The 18,507-nt window shown below is 38.6% G+C and overlaps 1 protein-coding gene across 4 annotated transcripts in view; it reads left to right on the plus strand.

Annotated features, from left to right (window-relative positions):
• The window catches only part of TFDP2 (transcription factor Dp-2), a 144,512-nt gene that overhangs the window by 76,908 nt on the left and 49,097 nt on the right, over positions 1-18,507 (plus strand). The window contains exon 1 of one of the 4 annotated variants that reach the window (XM_019645997.1): positions 9,711-9,820. The exons of the other annotated variants lie outside the window; for them this stretch is intronic. The gene's annotated coding sequence lies outside the window, so the exon portion shown is untranslated. Of the gene's footprint in view, positions 1-9,710; positions 9,821-18,507 lie in introns of those variants that run through there. 4 annotated transcript variants of the gene reach the window in all.

Here is an 18,507-nt window from a genome sequence, read left to right on the forward strand (position 1 = left end):
AGAGGGCAGTGTCACTGGCCCTCATATGTGGGATCCGAACCGGGGCCCTCTGGCGTCCCAAGCCAGTTCTTAACCAACGCGCCACTCGGCCGGCTCTCTGCTTGCTTCTTTATCTGCACTTCCGTGATCAGAGGCAGCCGTCTCCAATCAGAGCATAGATGCTCAGTGTTTGAAGGACAGAGATCTTTTTGCCCACCTTGACTCTTGCATGCTTTGTGCACAGCTACTTGCTGTGTGGCTGGGGTTGGAGGATGGTTAGCTACTAGTGCACTACCACCTGTAAATTGACTAAAATTAACAGCAATTTAGCATCCAAGTCTTCCCCTGGAAGTTGCAAGCCTTCATTAGACTCTAGAGTTCCAAAATAGTTTTATCAGACAAATTCTGCCGGTACAGTCACCACGAGGAGGCAGATTCCTGATGCTTCCTACTCTTGCATCTTCTCAGCATCCTCTCCCCTACATGGGTTTTTAAGACAGGACTACAGGAACATCTTTGGGAAAACATTATAGAAAACTGTAAGTTGCTAATGGAGAAGGCAGCTAGTTGCTGGTAATTAGTAATGGAAGGTTATTAGTAATAAAAAATTCATCTGGTGTAATCGCTAAGAGCCTGGCCAAAAGTAATTGGAATTTCTTCTGTTGTCAGTGGAGTTCTTTTAACAGATGGAAAGCTGCTGAAAGTATTTAATCGCTAAAGGATACTTGTTCATTTATTTATTTGTTTAGTAAATATTGTTTGAATACATACTGTGTGCTACATGGCTTTCTAGACAGGAAGGGTACAGGGATGGAATAGGGGTCTGGAGAACCAAAAACCAATTGTGAAGGGATTTACACACTGTTGGAAAGTGACAGACATGTAAATTACAAAGGAATATGATAAATGTTGTAATAAATGTATGTCCACAGTGCTGTGAGAACTTAAAATAGGACCAGGCCTGCTTTAGGGAATTGGAAATATTTTAACTGAGGAGGTGACATTTCATGCTTTGGAGGAACAGTAGTAGTTTACCAGGTAAAGAATATTGAGACCTTGACAGTAAAGTCATGCTGTTCAGGGAATGCGTAATTCATGCATCTGGAGTTTTGGGAGATGAGCCTAGAAAAGCAATTAGGGATCCGATGATTAAAGGCCTACAAAAATCTATTTGATGAGGAAACCATCAAAGGTTTTTAGGCAGGGAACTGAAATTATTTTCTTTATTCTTTTCCCCCCCCCCCATCTGGAATAGTTTATTTGGCATCTGAGCTACTATATGAAAGAGAACAATATTAGATTTTAGTAAGCCTTTTGATTACATCTACTTATTGAATTTATATCTATAATTGACGTCCAGAGTCATTAAGTGTGCGGATTTTGAGAAGTTAAGAACTGGGTTAGAATCATATTCTACCACTTAGTAGTATTTATACAGGTTATTTGATATTAGTAAGCCTCCATTTTCTCATCTGAACAGTGGGGCTTCTTAGCAATTTCTGGGCACTATTGACTCAGGGGAAGTAATGACTTTTCTGTTGGATGGGGAAGACAGTCAAATGAGACTCTCCAGTAGATGCAACATAGCCTGAGTGTACTCTGAGTACTGAATGAAGCTAAGCTTAGAGGTAGAGTTGGGAGTCAGCCATAAAAAGGTAGACGTCTAATCTGTAGGGATAATTAATTCTAAATAGGTTTTTCTATGCCATGCTTAAAGATCTGGAAAAGGAAACCATCGAAAGTTTTTGAGCAGGGTTCCGTATGTTCTAATTTTTCCAAACAACTTCATTTGTATCCCAGCATAATTATTATAGTGTGTCCCCTTTCACTCTCAATGGTTAACCTAGTTTGGATAATAAATTATGTGGCCGGTCACCTTCTAAAGCAAAAACATAGCAAGAAAATGGGCCAAAATTGAGCCATTTAGAATACAAGTAATGAGAAAAAAAATAAAGGAAACAGCCTAGAAAGCTAGCGGTGAAACAGAGAAGAAATGGTTTTTACAAAAGCCTAGAGAGGATAGTTCTAATCGTATTAAGAAGGTGAGACTTGTAAGACCAGCAAGGTTATGGAGCATAAGTATACATTATTAGATTTATCAAGGTAGAGCTTATGTGTCCCTCAGACAGTGCAGTTTCATTTGAATGGTTGCAGAGAAGCCAAATTGGGTTGCTTCTTTGAGGATAAGGACTATGCCTTTAATTTATACATCCCTAGTGCCTAGCACAGCAGTTATCATGTAAGAGGTATTTGGTGCATTTTTGAAGAATCTAAATATAATTAATAGTTGGTGGAAAAGGTGAGCTAGTGGATATAGATGTCACACTTTTAAAAAATTAGGTGGTTGGGCTGGCCGAGTGGCGCATTGGTTAAGAGTTGGCTTGGGACACCAGCTCTGAGCAGCAGAGCCCCAGTTCGGATCCCGTATTAGGGCCAGTGATGCTGCGCCCTCTACAGCTAAGATGGTGAACAACAGCTCGACCTGGAGCTGGGCTGCTGTGAGTCACCTGCGATGGCGTAGGCTGCAGTGGGACTGGCCAGCAGCTGGCGTGTGCTTTTGTGAGCTGCCGTCCAATGGCCAGCAAGCAACTGCCTCACCCGGTAAGAGCACAATGATAATACCAACATGGGCCAGTGAAGCGACGTCCTTCACAACTAGACTGAAGAACAAAAGGACAGCAACTTGTCTGTTCCCCTTTGCCAATTCCTCAATGCTGTTCCCCTCCCCCAATTCCCCAATAAAATGTTAAAAGGAAAAAAAAAGGTGGTTAAAGAGAGATGGAAAGGAGGATGTTTTTAGTTTGGCAGCATTTAGGACATTTTTTTGCATTTTAAATGTTAAGATGAACTCAGTAGAAAGGGAAAAATAAAGTTTCTGAAGATGGAAGCAAGTTTGAAAGCTGAAGTTCTTGCTGCTTAAGGAAGACTATTGCAAAATGAATAGTGTGGCCTCAAAAGGGCAAATGGATACCTTCCCCCCAACCCCGCCCCAGCCCGAAAACCCCTTGATGATTTAGGAATATTCTGATAAAAAGAGTACAGTCATTGGAGTCAGAAAACCTAGAACTAAATCTCGCCTTTGTTCTTAATATTGGGTTGTTGGAAAAGTCCTGACGCATGTTTGCGACAGATGGCACTAGTTCATTTTTGGAAGTACTGGAGTCATTCGCATCTATGTTATTGCTATGTCATTTGACAGCTGACATCTAGGTTCATTCTAAAAAAAAAAAATTGAGTGATCTGGTTGAGTTTGGGAGATTTTACAACAAGTTGAAGTTGGAAGACCAAACTGTGCATTTTTGCCATATTTTACTGTTTTACTTCCATAAAGGGAAGAACACGCAAGCTTGTGAAAAGTTGCATAAAGTTTATGGTGACAATGCTCTACAAGAATATCAGTGCCAGCGATGGTTCACGAAATTCCATGCTGGTGATTTTGATCTCAACGATGCCCCTCATTCAAGGAGGCCCACCGAGATTGATGACAACAAAATAAAGGCATTGATCGATTCAAACCCACGTTACAGGACAGGAGAGATTGCAGAAACATTGAACATCTATCATTCAAGCATTCACGACCACCTGAAGAAGCTGGGATACATAAGCAAGCTCGATATTTGGGTTCTGCATGAACTCAAAGAAGTTCATTTGATGGCACTTATAAACATCTGCAATATGCTCATTAAATGTGAGGAAAACGATTCTTTTTGAAGTGACTGATAACTGGTGATGAGAAGTGGATTGTTTACAACAATGTGGTGTGCAAACGGCCTTGGTCCTGATGTGATGATTCACCTCAAACAACATCGAAAGCAGACATTCATCAGAGGAAGGTTATGCTCTCAGTGTGGTGGGATTTTAAAGGTGTCGTATTTTTCAAGCTCCTACCAAGGAACCAAGCAGTCAATTCGAATGTATACTGTTGGCAATTGGACAGTTTGAACGAATCCATCATGCAGAAATGTCCAGAGCTAATTGGAAAGGAGTTGTGTTTTATCGCGACAACGTGAGACCACACACACGTTTGATCACCCGTCAAAAATTATTGGAGCTTGGATGGGATGTGTTGCCACACCCACCATACTCGCCTGACCTTGCACCATCAGACTTCCACTTGTTTCGCTCTCTTCAAAACTCCTTGCATGGTATAACGTTCAACTCAGATGAGGCTGTAAATCAGCACCTTGTTCAGTTTTTCTCAAATAAAGACAGGTCCTTCAATGAACAAGGAATTATGAAGCTCACTGAAAGATGGCAAAATGTTATTGAACAAAACGGGTACTATATCATTGATTGTTCTTTATATAAATAAATGACCTTTGAAAAACATAGACAAAATACGTCATTACTTTTCCGACAACCCAATAAATTAGTGTGAAACCACTTACTCTCTTATATTTAAATGACTCAACTAGTGATTTTAGGCATTTGCTGAGTGCCTAGAAGCTCCTTTATCAATCTCTTATGTACCCAGCTACTACCTTTTACATGATTATGCCTTTCTGACCACAGTTGATTGTCCTAGCACCTCATCACTTTGACAATATTTCATTAGACAGGATGAGCACTTGACCCAAGATTAGCCAGTGAATGTCTTCCTGGTATTTTAAGGCCTTGGATGAGAGAGAGGGTTAACGAAATCTGTCAGATGTAAAACTCGTGGCACAGTAATGGCCATGTTTCCCAACATGTGAAGAATGCTGATCTAGGGCCGGCCGAGTGGCGCGATGGTTAAGAACTGGCTTGGGACACCAGAGGGCCCCGGTTCGGATCCCACATATGAGGGCCAGTGATGCTGTCCTCCACAACTGGGATGCTGAACAGCAGCTCGACCTGGAGCTGGGCTTCTGTGGGTCGCCGGCGACAGTGTAGGCTGCAGCCCCTGTGGTAGTGGGTTGCCGTTGGCTACTGTGTGTAGCCAGCAGCCAGTGTGAGTGGCCAGCAGCCTCCGTGAGCGGCTTGTCCAGAAGCCGGTGACTGATCTGCCTCGCCTGGGAAGAGTGCAATGATGGTGCCAACTTGGGCCAGTGAAGCAACATCCTCCACCAAATAGACTGAAGAACAAAATGACGGCAACTTGTCTGTTCCCCTTCCCCCAATTCCCCAGCATTGTTCCCATACCCCCAATTCCCCAATAAAAATCTTTTTAAAAAAAAGAATGCTGATCTATAGTGAGAGAATGATGTTGACATGAGAGAAAACCTGAGGCAAGACGGAGGGAGGGAGACCGAATCCTGGCAACCCTAGAGTTCATAAGACCTAGCTGCATCCCTGAGCCTCCTAGTTTGGTTACCTAATCCTTTCTTGCATCCCATGAGCCACTTGAGCCAACCAATTTTCTTTTAAAGTCTAACTAGTTTAAGCTGAGTTTCTATGCCTTATAACTAAATTAATACCTGAAATTGGATGCAGCGTTCCGACTCCAATGCTCATGCTTTAGCCACTATACCATATTCCTTCTCTAAGACTGAAATCCTGTGTCTAAAGTTCCATCCCTTCCTAACTTGGAGGGGCTTTAGTGAACTATTTCTATCCTCTCAAACATCTTTGGTTTCTTTCCCTCTCATAGATCCTTCTCCGAAGTACTGGCATATGTCTCCCTCATCCTGCAAAGCCTTCCCCTTGATTCTTTGGGCTCCACTAACTCAGTTGTGACTAAAGCTTGCATAGGGATTTTGGTGGAAGGTAAGGTTAGAAAGGTGGTAGATTGGGACCAGAGTTAGAAAAAGTTAGACTATTTTCTTAAGTAGTCTGCTGTTATTATCTAGACTAGAGATGTTTAGTAGAACTTTCTGTGATGTTGGGAATGTTCTGTATCTGCACTGTCCATTACAGTAGCTATTAGGCACATGTGGCTGTTGGGGACTTAACATGTGTCTAGTATAACTGGGAAATTGAATTTTTAATTTTACTTAACTTTAATCAGTTTAAATTTAAATAGCCCTATGTGGCTAAGGCTACCACTGTTTTTGATACTATAGCTGTAGACATCGTGAGGTCATCAGAAGCTGTATTTCTTATTTCTTTTGTTTTGTATTTAAACCAGGGAAATGGTATGTGTTTGAGAAAAAAAAAACTGGAAACAATGTGGGTATTTGGATGGTGAGGAAGAGGCAGGAATAGAAAAATCACTTTCTGTACTGGGTGATGATGCCTTTAACACGGATGGGAACGAGAAGATGGGCTGGTGTGGGAAGGTGGACAAGGAGTTCAGTACTGCAAAAGCTGAGCTGTGGGACTTACAGACAGAGATGTCAATGGGCAATTGTAAATAAGAATTTAGAGCCGGGTAGAACAGAAAAGGGTAGGGCTAGAAGTAGAAACACTTGCAGTCATCTGCATAGAGGTGATAAAAAGTTACAAAATTGGGTAATGTTTTCTTCCCAAAAAGGGTATGTAAACCTTGAAGAAAGGAGCATCAAGGACAGAGTCTTGAGAAATGTCTGTATTTAAGAGTTGGGAAAGGGAAGAGAAGCGAGCGAAGTTGAAGTTACTTACTGTACGGCACTCTTAAGAAACCGACGTTTATCCATGCAAGTGGTTGCAGGAACCCTTTGCTTTTTTAGGGGTAGTCCTCGTCAGGGAGATTAGACATTTTACTCGAAAATGTGAATATGTATAGGAAATCAGCATAGCTAGTTTCCATTAACTTATAATATGGACCTGGTAAGGCCGTTATATTTAGCAGAAATGGGGCAAATAAAGACTATCATTGTGCTATCATAGTGTCATTTCTGCCTATACAGTATGAGTGTATCTGTAAAATGTGGCTACTATTTGGTCAGATTGCCAAGAAACAGCAAACTGTAGTCCAAATAAATTAGCTAATAAACCTGGGGGAGGGAATACCTAGCCCCCTTTGGTGTTTTCTAGATAATCAATAGTTGTAAGTAATACTGTGCTTAAGTGGATTTTCTGTGTAAGATTAAGGAGAAATTATTTGAGAAGACCTATATAAGATGCATCGTTTTCTGCCAGTGAAAAGACTCATGGATTTCCCCACAATGGATCATACACTTGTAAAGAAACACAGAAGGGAGTGATTGTGCTGCCTGCTGAGAAAGGTTTGGGAGTCGATTGAAGGGCAGTGTGAGGGAAGACTTGGAACTAGAGTTTTATTTATTTTTATTTTTCATTTATTTTAACTGAGCCATCCTGCCACCTGTTGGCAGCTCAGCAGCAGCTCAGCTCGGGCCAGGACTCAAACTGCTGTTGCTCAGAGCTTGCACTCTTGAGCGAACTCTTAACCAGTTGAGCCACTCGGCCGGCCCAAGACTTGGAACTAGAGAAAGGGCACTTCCAAGGAGGGCAAACAAGGAGAAGGAAACATGGCAGAATAGAGATGGGCGTACCGTCAGATCTGTGGAGTAAACAGTAAACAGCAGGTCAATTTGCTGGCTAGCTCCGTGCCATCCTACATAGTAGGTACTCAGTAAGTATTTGTTGAAGGAAAGAATGAATGATAGCGAGGGAAAAGAAAAATTGCTTTCACTGGAACAATGGAATCCTACTTTGGCCCCACCTTACTTTATCTGTGACTTGACCTCAGTCATCATGTGTCTTCCTGACCTTGGGTTGCTGTTGGGTTTCTTGTTAGAAGTATACTAAATAATGTGTGAATATTCCAGGTTGTTTATATTTGAACTTGTAATCATTGTCCAGCTCTAGGTGGTCGGGGTGGGGTAGGAATGCACTGCTATTTAAAAGTATGATGAGTGTACTTGAGGACTGGGAAGTTGAGTTTCCTTTGTTTTAGGACTGTAACAGAGTAGGTGTGACCATATCTAGTCCCTGAATATCCTGGCCTTGAATAACAAGGGCGAGCACTTCTGGCTGATCTGACAGGTTAAAGTTGTGATTTCTGGAAGGCAACCAAAAATGATGAGAAGCAGGAGGGGAGTTCAACATTATTTTCCATCCAGGTATGTAAATGGATGTAAACATGTAAGATTTTAATACACCAAACGGATCAGATGATGTATGATTTCCAAGTTTGTTCTTTTTTTACTCAGAACTCCTCTGAAATCCGATAGTCCATAAAAACGTAGTGTATAGAATTTTAACTGATTCCTTTACTCAAATATTATAGTGACCTCACATCTGATAGAGAAAACGGATTTTAGAATCTAAAAAGATACAAGGCCACATAGATTGTATTTTCAATTTTAAGTAAATATATCTGCAACCCAACTTAATTTACACCCTATGGTATATCATTTTTTACTTATCTCTGTATGCGTGTAAGTATAATATGTGGTTCGTAGTCTGTGTGCAAAGAAAAGTTTCACTGAGAAAAAGTCCTTTGATCTGCATCATTCAATATATGTTTGAGTGTCTAACAGGCAGTGTTTTAGACGCTGGGGGATACACACTGAACAAAGCACAGAATCCTTGCCCTCCTGGAGCTGTTGTCAAGGCATCCTTTCAGAGGGGCATAGTTCAGATGAGATGATAACTAATCAAGTAAGCAAAGGTACCTTAGTCCTTTAAGGGAGTTGGACTCTCAGGAAGTGGAGATATAAACTAATAAGTTCACTAAAGACAGGGATTTTTGTTTGGCTTTTGTTTGTGTTCACTGCTTTATCCCCAGAGCCTAAAATAGTGTTTGGCTCCTAATAGGCGTTCAGGAAATATGTGTTGTTTGTTGATTGAAGTGTTTGTTTTGAATTTGTATAATCATAAATATGTACCTTAGCAAATAATTTTTACATCTCGCCAGTTAAAAATTTTATCATCTCAGTGACCTTATTTTTATGTTTGTTATCTACTTTTTGTTTCTCCTTGTGCCCACATATCAGGGTGCAGGAAAAACTTATAAATTCTAATAATTAGTCATACGGTGATCTGATAGTGCAAAGGATAGATTTGGAAAGCAACTTAAGAGGTCATCTTTTGTTCGGCTTCCTGCCTAAGAAAAACTGAGTAAGATGGTTAGGTATATATTTTTAATTAACATAAAAAAAAAAAACTAGGACAACATAATTGGGCTCTCGAGAAAATGGAAAAAAGTACTTAATACTAGATGTAAAGGTACTAACATGAAATTTTTAGAACTTTTTAACTGTGGGAAAGTGGAAAAAAAAAATCGAGCACAGCTAAGCTGCTCTTTGTTGATATCAGAAATGGGCCTGTCATTCATTTTGGCATTGAAGCATAGCCTCCTATCTCAGGGGGCAGAAGCAGGACTTTTTTTTCCTCCCCGAAGAGCTGTACAGTTATTACAGGTTGAAAAACCCCAACCAGTGTTTCAAGAGTTTCTCCTCCCTTTTTTTTTTTTTTTTTCTTCTTCTTCCCCCCTGAAACTCAGGGTGCTTTTGCTCTGCTTTCAGGATGTATTAAGGTCTCCTGCTTGTGACTGCTTTGGAGCCTGCAAATACCCTGACATGTATAATTCGAATTATGCAGGTTTCATGAGTAAGTTTAATCTTATTTTTTAGCTAGTTAAAAATCGAGTGATTTTTAGAAAAATGTTATCTTGGAGCTAGGCATTTTATCGTTTCACCACTTTTATTGTAAGCTTTTATTTTTTTCCCCCCAACAACCTCCTTTAATAAGAAAGCAAGATTCTACAGACAAAAGGCCCTTTCGCCTCTCAAGACCTGCGCTTTTGATTTCTTTTGAGGTGTCTTTGTTGCATTAGATAGTAGTCATATGTTTTTCTGAAAGACACGTAACTAAACAGTTTTCTTGAGCATCTTTTTAGTTTTACTGAGAAGTATTTTAAATTGAGCTTTCTGAGCTCGATTGCTTAAGTCTGACAGTCTCAAGTTTCCACTGAATGGTAACAAAGACTGTAGAGTGTTGTTGGTGCTGCAGTGAGAGGCATGCTTCTTTAGACCAGGTAAGAGAGATCATTTTGTTTCACACTGCTGGGTGAGTTTTTACAGTGCTTATTTTATATTCTTTCAACAGCAGCAATGTTAAATTGATAAATAGCCAGGAGCACGCTGAATTCAAGACATCCTTGCTTGTTGCAGACAGGAAAACTACAGAGTATGGAGGTTGGGGTGGGCAGGGGGGGAGGGGTAGAGTAAGCTTAGTTTATCACTCAGTTACTTATATAAATCAATTAAAATGTGAAAATAATTCCGGAACTCAGTTTTCTTCGTTTAAGAACTAAGGAATCGGTTGAGGAAATGAATCATTTTAAAGGTCTTCATGGTTATTACTTGTGAATGCAATTCAAATGATAGTTTTTACTTTCATTTCTTTCCAGTAGTTAATAAAATAAGCTTTGCCCTCAACTATACGTTTTTTTTTCCATTTAGGAAAACTTTTAAATTGTCAACAGCAAAATATGCCTCCTCAGGATTCTTAGAATAAACTTGACACTTAAAAAAATATTTCAGCTTTTATAGCTGTTTCATTCCATTTTTTTTTCTAGTACATTTTTCTTCAAAGTATTTGTGCTTTGAAAATGTCAGCTGTATTCTAATGAAGCTCGGGCATTGTTTGCTCATAAAGGGGCCGGTGCATTCCACTGCTTTATGGTTTATTATGAGGCACAGTGTGAGAGTGTGGGTGGCACCATTTGGTGTCTGCCTCTTGGGGTAGTGACTGCCATTATGTTAGCACTGGATTGGCAAAGAAAATATAGCATGCAAGAGCCTATATGAATCTGGGTACTGGGAAAAAAATCTTTACCCTAAACAATACTGAGTGAGCAGGGAATGTGTGACAACTTGATTGAGTTGATCACTTCAAGTAGACTAATCTTCAAGTCTGCATTGAAGTTACAATTAATAGCCTACCAGTCACATCTCTTGTTTTTTGATGTATGTAACATTTACTCATTCTTTGAACTTTAATGAAGTGAATGTTTCTAAATTAGCAGTGACATTTTTAAGTAGATACAGTAAAATGTTAAATAATACATTTACTTAAAAAAAAAGTTTTAAGCAACAGTGTGGGTGAAGAGGGGGAGTGGGAGAGTAGGTCAGGCAGAGAGCCTTTCTTTGAGTTAGGAAAGCCCTGATGAAAAAAAGCAACAGATGTTTCTTCTGTTACAATTGAGGTTGTTTCATTCAAAATTCACAGTAGCTGAATTGGGGAGGGGAGGTCATAAATCTGACTTAATCAGTGAATAAATAAAACTTAGTCATTTAAATGCTTTTATAGTCAGGATTTGAGAATCGATATACGGTAACATATTCTGAATAATCTACATATTGAAGAGGCTTTTTTGTCTTAAAAATAATGGAAATGTAAGCAAGTTAATTTTAGTGCATTTAAGTTTTGGAAAAAAGGGTCTGCAGCATATAGAATATTAGGGGAGAGACGAAACCATTATAAAAATATAAGAAATATTGAGGTTGCAACAGTTTGTAATTGCACAATAGGTACTAAGGCGCACATTGAAATTGCACTATGAAGCATCATTTGCATAGAGTGATCATTTTATATTCAGTGAGAAGCATGAGATTTATTCCAGAAGATCTTTGAATAAGAAATGTGGGAGAAATAGTTGGAGTTTATTTGAAATGATGTGTTGCAGCTCGGCTCTAAAAAGAAAGATAGTAAGCTTAGGTTTGGTTGCTAGTGGAAGGAGGGTAATGAATGTTGATCTGCTCAAAAGAGGAGGAAAGAAGAACTGGGAAGCAATATGCGTGCAATGAGGGCAGTCAACACGAACAGCAAATGGAGTTGTGGAATTCATAATGAGTCAAGTGAAAACCTTTCCTTTTACTAGTAACTCGAAGAGACGAGACGTTCTGTGCTCTTGGAAAGTGTGCGTTTAATACACATTATAACTTGATGTAATTTCTTAAAAGTTAACTCTTGTAAAACCAGTGTGCCAGATCGTTCACATAGTAAGCACTAATTAAAAATTTGCCATACCCTACACTGTAAAATTAGTAATAATATGTAATAGCCAAAAAATTCTTTGAACCATAGTTCAAAATGTATGTATGGAGCAAATATTAAATGGTTTTCTAAATGTTTAATTGGTCTAAGGAGAAGACTGGAAAAGATATTCACATTCAAGGAGATTATGATCATTTTCTCTTTCTCTTAACTAGGACATAGGGGCTGCCCTGAGAATTTTCTTTGCTTCAAATAATGATGACAGAATTTAGAGATTTTGAAGCTTTTCGGATCATTGTTTTAATTCAGATTAAGATATTCTAAAATTGATCTCTGTACATTTTGCTTTTTTTAAGGAATAGCAGTATGTAGCAGATTTCTTTTCCTCTTTAAGATAAGTAAAATAACTTCCATGGAGTTTAGAATGGATTTATAAACTATAGATTTGACTAAAGTAAGAACTTTTACAATTTTGACCAAAGAATATATAACTTGGATGGAATAGACAGCTAGCTCTAAAAAAAAAGTTGATGGCCCCACATGGGATATTTAACTATGACAGCATTATAGATTGTAGTTATCAAACATACATGTCACTTATGATTACAAATATAGGCACTAATAATAAATTACCTAACAAGGAAAACAGCATCAGCAACAAAAATGTAGTAATAATGGAAACTGTTAACCCTTCAAATTAAGAGCACTTCTAGAGTGAGGTGCCTGTGGTTCTCACCTTATGTATGAACTCTTAGCACAAAACATGAGGTCTGGGGAATCTGACCTTTACCTGTTCATTGTTCTCCAAATCAGAATACTCAGAGAGTGACTGAGATGTTTCCTCTGCCTTGCATATGTGTATGCAATTAGAAGCAATTAATGGCTACCTAGAACTCACATCTGGGGTGGAGGTCAGAGGAAAGATTTTCTTCTGAAAAGAAACCTTTATATTATTATTTAGTAGCAGGTAAAAAAAGCACAAGTATTGTGCTTTAAGTATAAGTTAACTGTTGTGCAAATGAATCCAGGAACTTATGTAATAGCATTATTTCTTTCTACCAAGTTTCAGGTAACCAATTTTCAAGTGAACTTTTGGATGCTGATTCTAAAACTGGCATTTATCAGCAGGGGGTCTTTGTTTTGGGCACTTGGCTCATTTGAGTTGCAAAGTTTGGCAACTCTTGGCAATTTCTCTGACAGAAAAATAAAGAGACTGCTAATTGAGCACTTACTGTGCCATGTAGACCCAGTGGAACTTAACTTATAAAAGTCTGCAAAACCTCTTAATGGATAAGATTTTAGTACAAAGGATTTTAATATTGATGTCTAACTTGAAGCTGTCTTGCTTTTCACAGTATGATTTAAATGTAGCTTCAATAATATCTCTCAGATAGAACGTATTGAAATAAAAATATTGATAACATCGCAATATTGAATGAGCTACTTAGTATAGTGTTATGGAATACAGTAATCCCCTTTTTTATTGGCTAAGGAATAGAAAGAACTGCTTTGAAACTAATTCATGGGTCTTTGGTCTTTTTGAGTTCGTGTCCTAAAATTTTAAGTTTATTTTAAGAACACAGCTTTATCATTCTACATCTGTCTACAGTCATTGCCACCTTTTATAAATATTAGAAAAACGTCTCTCTTGACTGTAAATTTGAAATGATTTCTTTGTTAACGCGGTCTGGAGCAGGGTTCCATCTCAGAGGGGCTGTGGGCTTCTTGGTGAGGATGATTTGCAATGAAGAGCCCTTGGGTATTCTGACACTCATAAATTCTGATCCTTGTGGTTGCACCAGCTGCCTTCATCTACCCTAGCCACCCAGTGGCTGTTGGTACAAGATAAAATGTGCTGCTTTCCGCTCACTCGCTTACTGGGCATGCAAACAGTGTCTGTGTGCCATCTGGTGGGTGTCCTGGCTGTGGTGATAGTGCTAAAAGGAGTGGTTGAAAGTAGGCTAAACATTGACAAGATATATATGGTTGTCGGAAAAGTCATGACGTACTTTTTCTATGTTTTTCGTTGCAAAAATGTGTGTGTGTGTGTGTGTAACATCTAAGAAAAAGAGACTGAAGAAATAAGGGTCACAAAGCCCTTTCTCTTTTTAAAATGAAAATAGAGGTAAGTGTAATAGAAAGAATCTACTTATACGCCATTACTTCCTTACATTGAAAAAGGAGAAAAAGGGAACCTGCAATAGCCTTTCCCAGTCTTGCCTGATCATAAGAATCACCTGAGGCACTTGTTAAAAATACACATTTGCCCCAGTTTCTGATTCTGTAGGTGTCTAGTGGAGTCCAAGAAGGTGTATTTTGAATAGAGGGACACTACCCTCTCTCTCCCAGTCCTCTCACCACCTTTGGATTTTATAACCAGGCACATTAGGGAAGAATTGCTCTGAAGGGTTGGAAGAACCAAGTTGTTTGAGGCCATATGGTAAACTTATTCAGTTGTTAATCAGAAGATATATTATCCTGAAATGGGAAATTCTAATTAAACAGGTGGAAGAGAAATGAGAAAATTAAGAATTAAAAGATTTATTTGAGCAAGGTAATAGAAAAAGGAACAAAATGACATGTTTTAACTAAAGAGAAAGAAGCCAGTGAAAAAGGAGCAGGATCAAATCTGTAAATGACACAAATGTTTCTGGACGAACATTTAAAAAATGTTGAAAGGGAAAGGTTCTACAAAAGAAACCTAGTGCAAATGGATAAAATGATTTCTAAGATCTTTTAGCTTTGAGGTCTGATGAACTAAATGAAAGCAATTATAATAAATAGTCCAGATACCAGAGCTTGAATTAAGGGGTTCACTTAAGAAATGAAGAAGTAATGTTTACATCCTGGCATGTGGGAAGATGAAGAAAGAATTTTTTTCCTCCTTTGCAATTGAAGAATCCAGGGCATTTGTGGTTCTGGATCCCAGATAAAGAAGAAGCTTGCTAATGGTTTTAAAAGGTGTCCTCTAAGTAAAAGTGCTTATCAAAGCCAAGAGAACAGATTTGATCTTCTAGGGAAAGTATGTAGGAAAGATTGACATAAAAGATTTATTGACCCATTTAGGACTATGCCCCTAGAGCTATAGAGCTATTTCTTGTTACAGCCATTCCGGGGATCCTTTCTTTGGTTCATTGGAAGGTTCTGGTTAGGTGGTCCATTTGAGGGAATCCTAGAAGTCCTATGTTCTGACAGCTGCAGAAACATCCAGGTTTTTGCTTTCATGCCTATGATATGTAGGAATGTGCATTTCAGATCTTCTGCCCTTATCTGTGTACTGTATAGGATGCTTGACTTCCATATTGGAACCAAATGGAAAGGGGGGGAGGGGTTCTAGAGGTCACATTAACCAGTATGCTTTGGAGATATTAAGAACGTTCATCTTCTATTTCTCACTCCTCCCATGTACTGCAATGTTGTGGTCACCCAAGTTAAAAAGTTTAGTAATCGTGATGGCCTTTGGGTTTACTCTTAGGAAGTTTGGTGAATGTGATTGAATACAAATGCAACAAATTACAACATAACAGGGTCATCATGTGCAGATTAGGTAATTCACATTATAGCTATACTAGTAGCTCGCTGTAAATAGAATGAAAAAAATAAGATGTAAGTTTCAACATAAAAATGAAGGAAGTCAGTAACTGCAAGGTTTATTTACTTACCTTTACCCTCCCCCCAATCCTGACATGCACATTATACACAGATGTGCTGTCTTTTACTTATCTTACAGGTTTGGTATTTCTGGTTAGATATGGTGTTTTTTCTAATTAATTATGAGTTCTTAATATGTGTCTTATTTGTGTAGATAGTGCTACGAATCTGTTGGGCCCAAGTTATTGTTCTCAGTAAAGGTGATTGGTACCCCCGAGCCATCTTATCATCTTTCCCTAGTCCACTGTCTTCAGTGACATGTATTGCTTTCTAGATGGTTGGCTGAAATTAGAAATACTGTGTGAAGGCTGTGGAATCTTTTCTGCTTGCAAAATGAATTAGCCTATCCCAGAATCAACCTGTGACTTGATCTCATTAGTAATATATTTGAAATGAATCAATAGTCCATTACAACAGTTATTAAACGCGTACTATGGGAAGAAATGCTTGACCTTTCTGACTGCTTATTCTCTGGTGGAAATGTTAATCGTGAATGAAATAAAGCATGTGACGCTGTCACATAAATAGCATATCAGTGGAGCAGAATAGAAAGTCAATAAATTGACCCAAATAAGGAAACCGATCAAGGTAGCTTTTCATGTCAGCATGGGGGGGGAGAGGAAGTAGATTATTCATTAGAAGTAGCCATCTGTGGAAAAAATTGGATCTTTCACTTTTCACATTAAATAAATCCTAGATGATGGGTCAAGGATGTAAAACTTAAAATGAAGGCATTAGGGCGTCCAGGTGGCTCAGTTGGTTAGAGCGCGTGCTCTTAACAACAAGGTTGCCAGTTTGACTCCGGCATGAGATGGTGGGCTACGCCCCTCGCAACTAGATTGAAAACGGCAACTGGGCTTGGAGTTGATGGGTCCTGGAAAAAAACATTGTTCCCCAATAAAGTTTAAAAAATAAAAATAAATAAAATGAAGGCATTAAAGTATAATAAGAAAACATGGAGGACATTTAATACAATCTTAGTATATAACTAATGATAATTGCTTTCAAAGTACAGCATATCCAACTGGAAAAACCAGACCTGGAAGATAAGTAAAATATGCATAGCATGTCCGTGTACAATGTACACCTCCAGGGTGGGGAGGGAAGATAATACATTTTAGTTACTCTGACTTCCTTTATTTTTTGTATTTAAATATACTCACAGACTTTTTTATGTAGGATGTTAAAGTCACAAAAGAAAAGGACTATAAATTGACTACAATTTTTTAATGTGCAGAGAAAATCATGTATAAAAGCAAAAGACAAATGCCAAATTGGAAAAAATATTTGCAGCAGGTATAACAAAGACTATACTTATACCTTCAATGTTTAAAGAGGGTCTACCAATAAAATCACCAACAGCCAGTACAAAGATGGACATAATTCTCAGGAAGGAAAGTTTAGAGACTTTTAAAATAAGTCAGCCTTCTTCATAGTAATAAAACCAACATAGAATCACAATCAGATGCCATTTTAAACCTAAAAATTGACAAAAATAAAGTTTGATAACACTGAGTTGCTAAGGATATGTGGAAATAGACACTTGTATGTATTTCCGAAGGGAAGGCAAGTTGGTACAACCAAGATGTGTATAAAGATGTATGTATAGTCATTGCAGTATTATTTGTAGTAATAAAAAGTTTTGCTATTCCAAATGTTTGTAATCCTAAAAGTTTTTCCATGACTACGGGACTCAGTAAGTAAACTGCTATAACCATGAAAAGAAATACTATGTAGCTAACAATGTAAATATGGAGGAAAACTACATAGTATACAGGCGTGGAAACACATATAAGATAGGTACAGTATTAAGTGGGAGGGGATAAGCAAAATGCAAACTGATACAGCATTCAACCATATGTGTAAGGAAAAAAGGATATTTATTCATAAATGTTTGCATATGTCTAGAATCTTTCTGGAAGGTTATATACGAACTGGCACCAGTTAGCTGTCACTAGAGGAGGGAATGGTTAGGTGGTGGTGGGGGATGGGATGAAACTTAGTTTTTGCTATATTCTCTTGTCTCATGAATTTGTATCATATGCTTCCATCATTCATTCATTCATTCACCCAACAATATTTGTTGAACTCGGCTATCCCAAGCGCTGTGCTAGATGCTGGAGATACAGCAGTGAATGAGATAGCAAAGCCCATCCTCGAAGAGCTTAATATTCTGAGAGTGGGTAGACTATGGACAGATAATAATTACATAGGAAGGAAATATAAATATGCACTATAGCATATAGAGATAAGCACAGGCATACCTCATTTTATTGTGCTTTGCTTTAGTGTGCTTCACAGATGTTGTGGGGTGTTTTGTGTTTTTTTTTTTTACAAATTGAAGGTAAGACCCTTCAGCAGCAAAATGATTACGACTCGCTTTATTGTGGCACTCACTTTATTGCGGTGATTTGGAACTGAGCCCGCAATATCTCTGAGGTATGCCTGTACTCTGGTGCAAAATCAGTTAGGAAGTGCTGATACGGGCTGGTCTGATGCAGTGACGGCTGAGCAGACACTTGAGGGGAGCTGGGGAATAAGGCACATCGATAGCTGGGGAAGAAAGTTCCAGCAGAACAAACTTAAGAACAGAGGCCATGAGGCAGAAATTTGCTTGGCATGTTTTGAGGAACAGCAAAGCAGCCGTACAAATGTAGTGGAATGAAGTAAAGGGGAGACTGGCAGGTGATGAGGTCAGGAAGGGGGTGGTACGGGGAAAACAGGGCTCTAAATCATGAGCACTTATACTGACAGATGCAAAGCCAACAGGAGGGTTTTAAAGAGAACTACTCCACATGGCAGGATTACTCAGACTGCTGCGTGGGGAATAGAACAGTGCTGTTCACTAGCATACTATGAGCCACTTACGTAATTTAAGTTTTTCTAGTAGCCACATTTAAAACGGTAAAAAGAAACAGGTAAAATTAATTTTTAATGATAGAGATTCTTTAACCAGCTATATCTGAAACATTATGTTTAACATGTATATCAGTATAAACAAGGATCAATGAGATATATGTTTTGGGTACTTAGCCTTCAAAATCTGATGTTATTTTACACTTAGAACACATC

The sequence above is a fragment of the Hipposideros armiger genome, unplaced genomic scaffold (assembly GCF_001890085.2).
Source record: "Hipposideros armiger isolate ML-2016 unplaced genomic scaffold, ASM189008v1 scaffold_96, whole genome shotgun sequence".
NCBI lineage: Eukaryota > Metazoa > Chordata > Mammalia > Chiroptera > Hipposideridae > Hipposideros > Hipposideros armiger.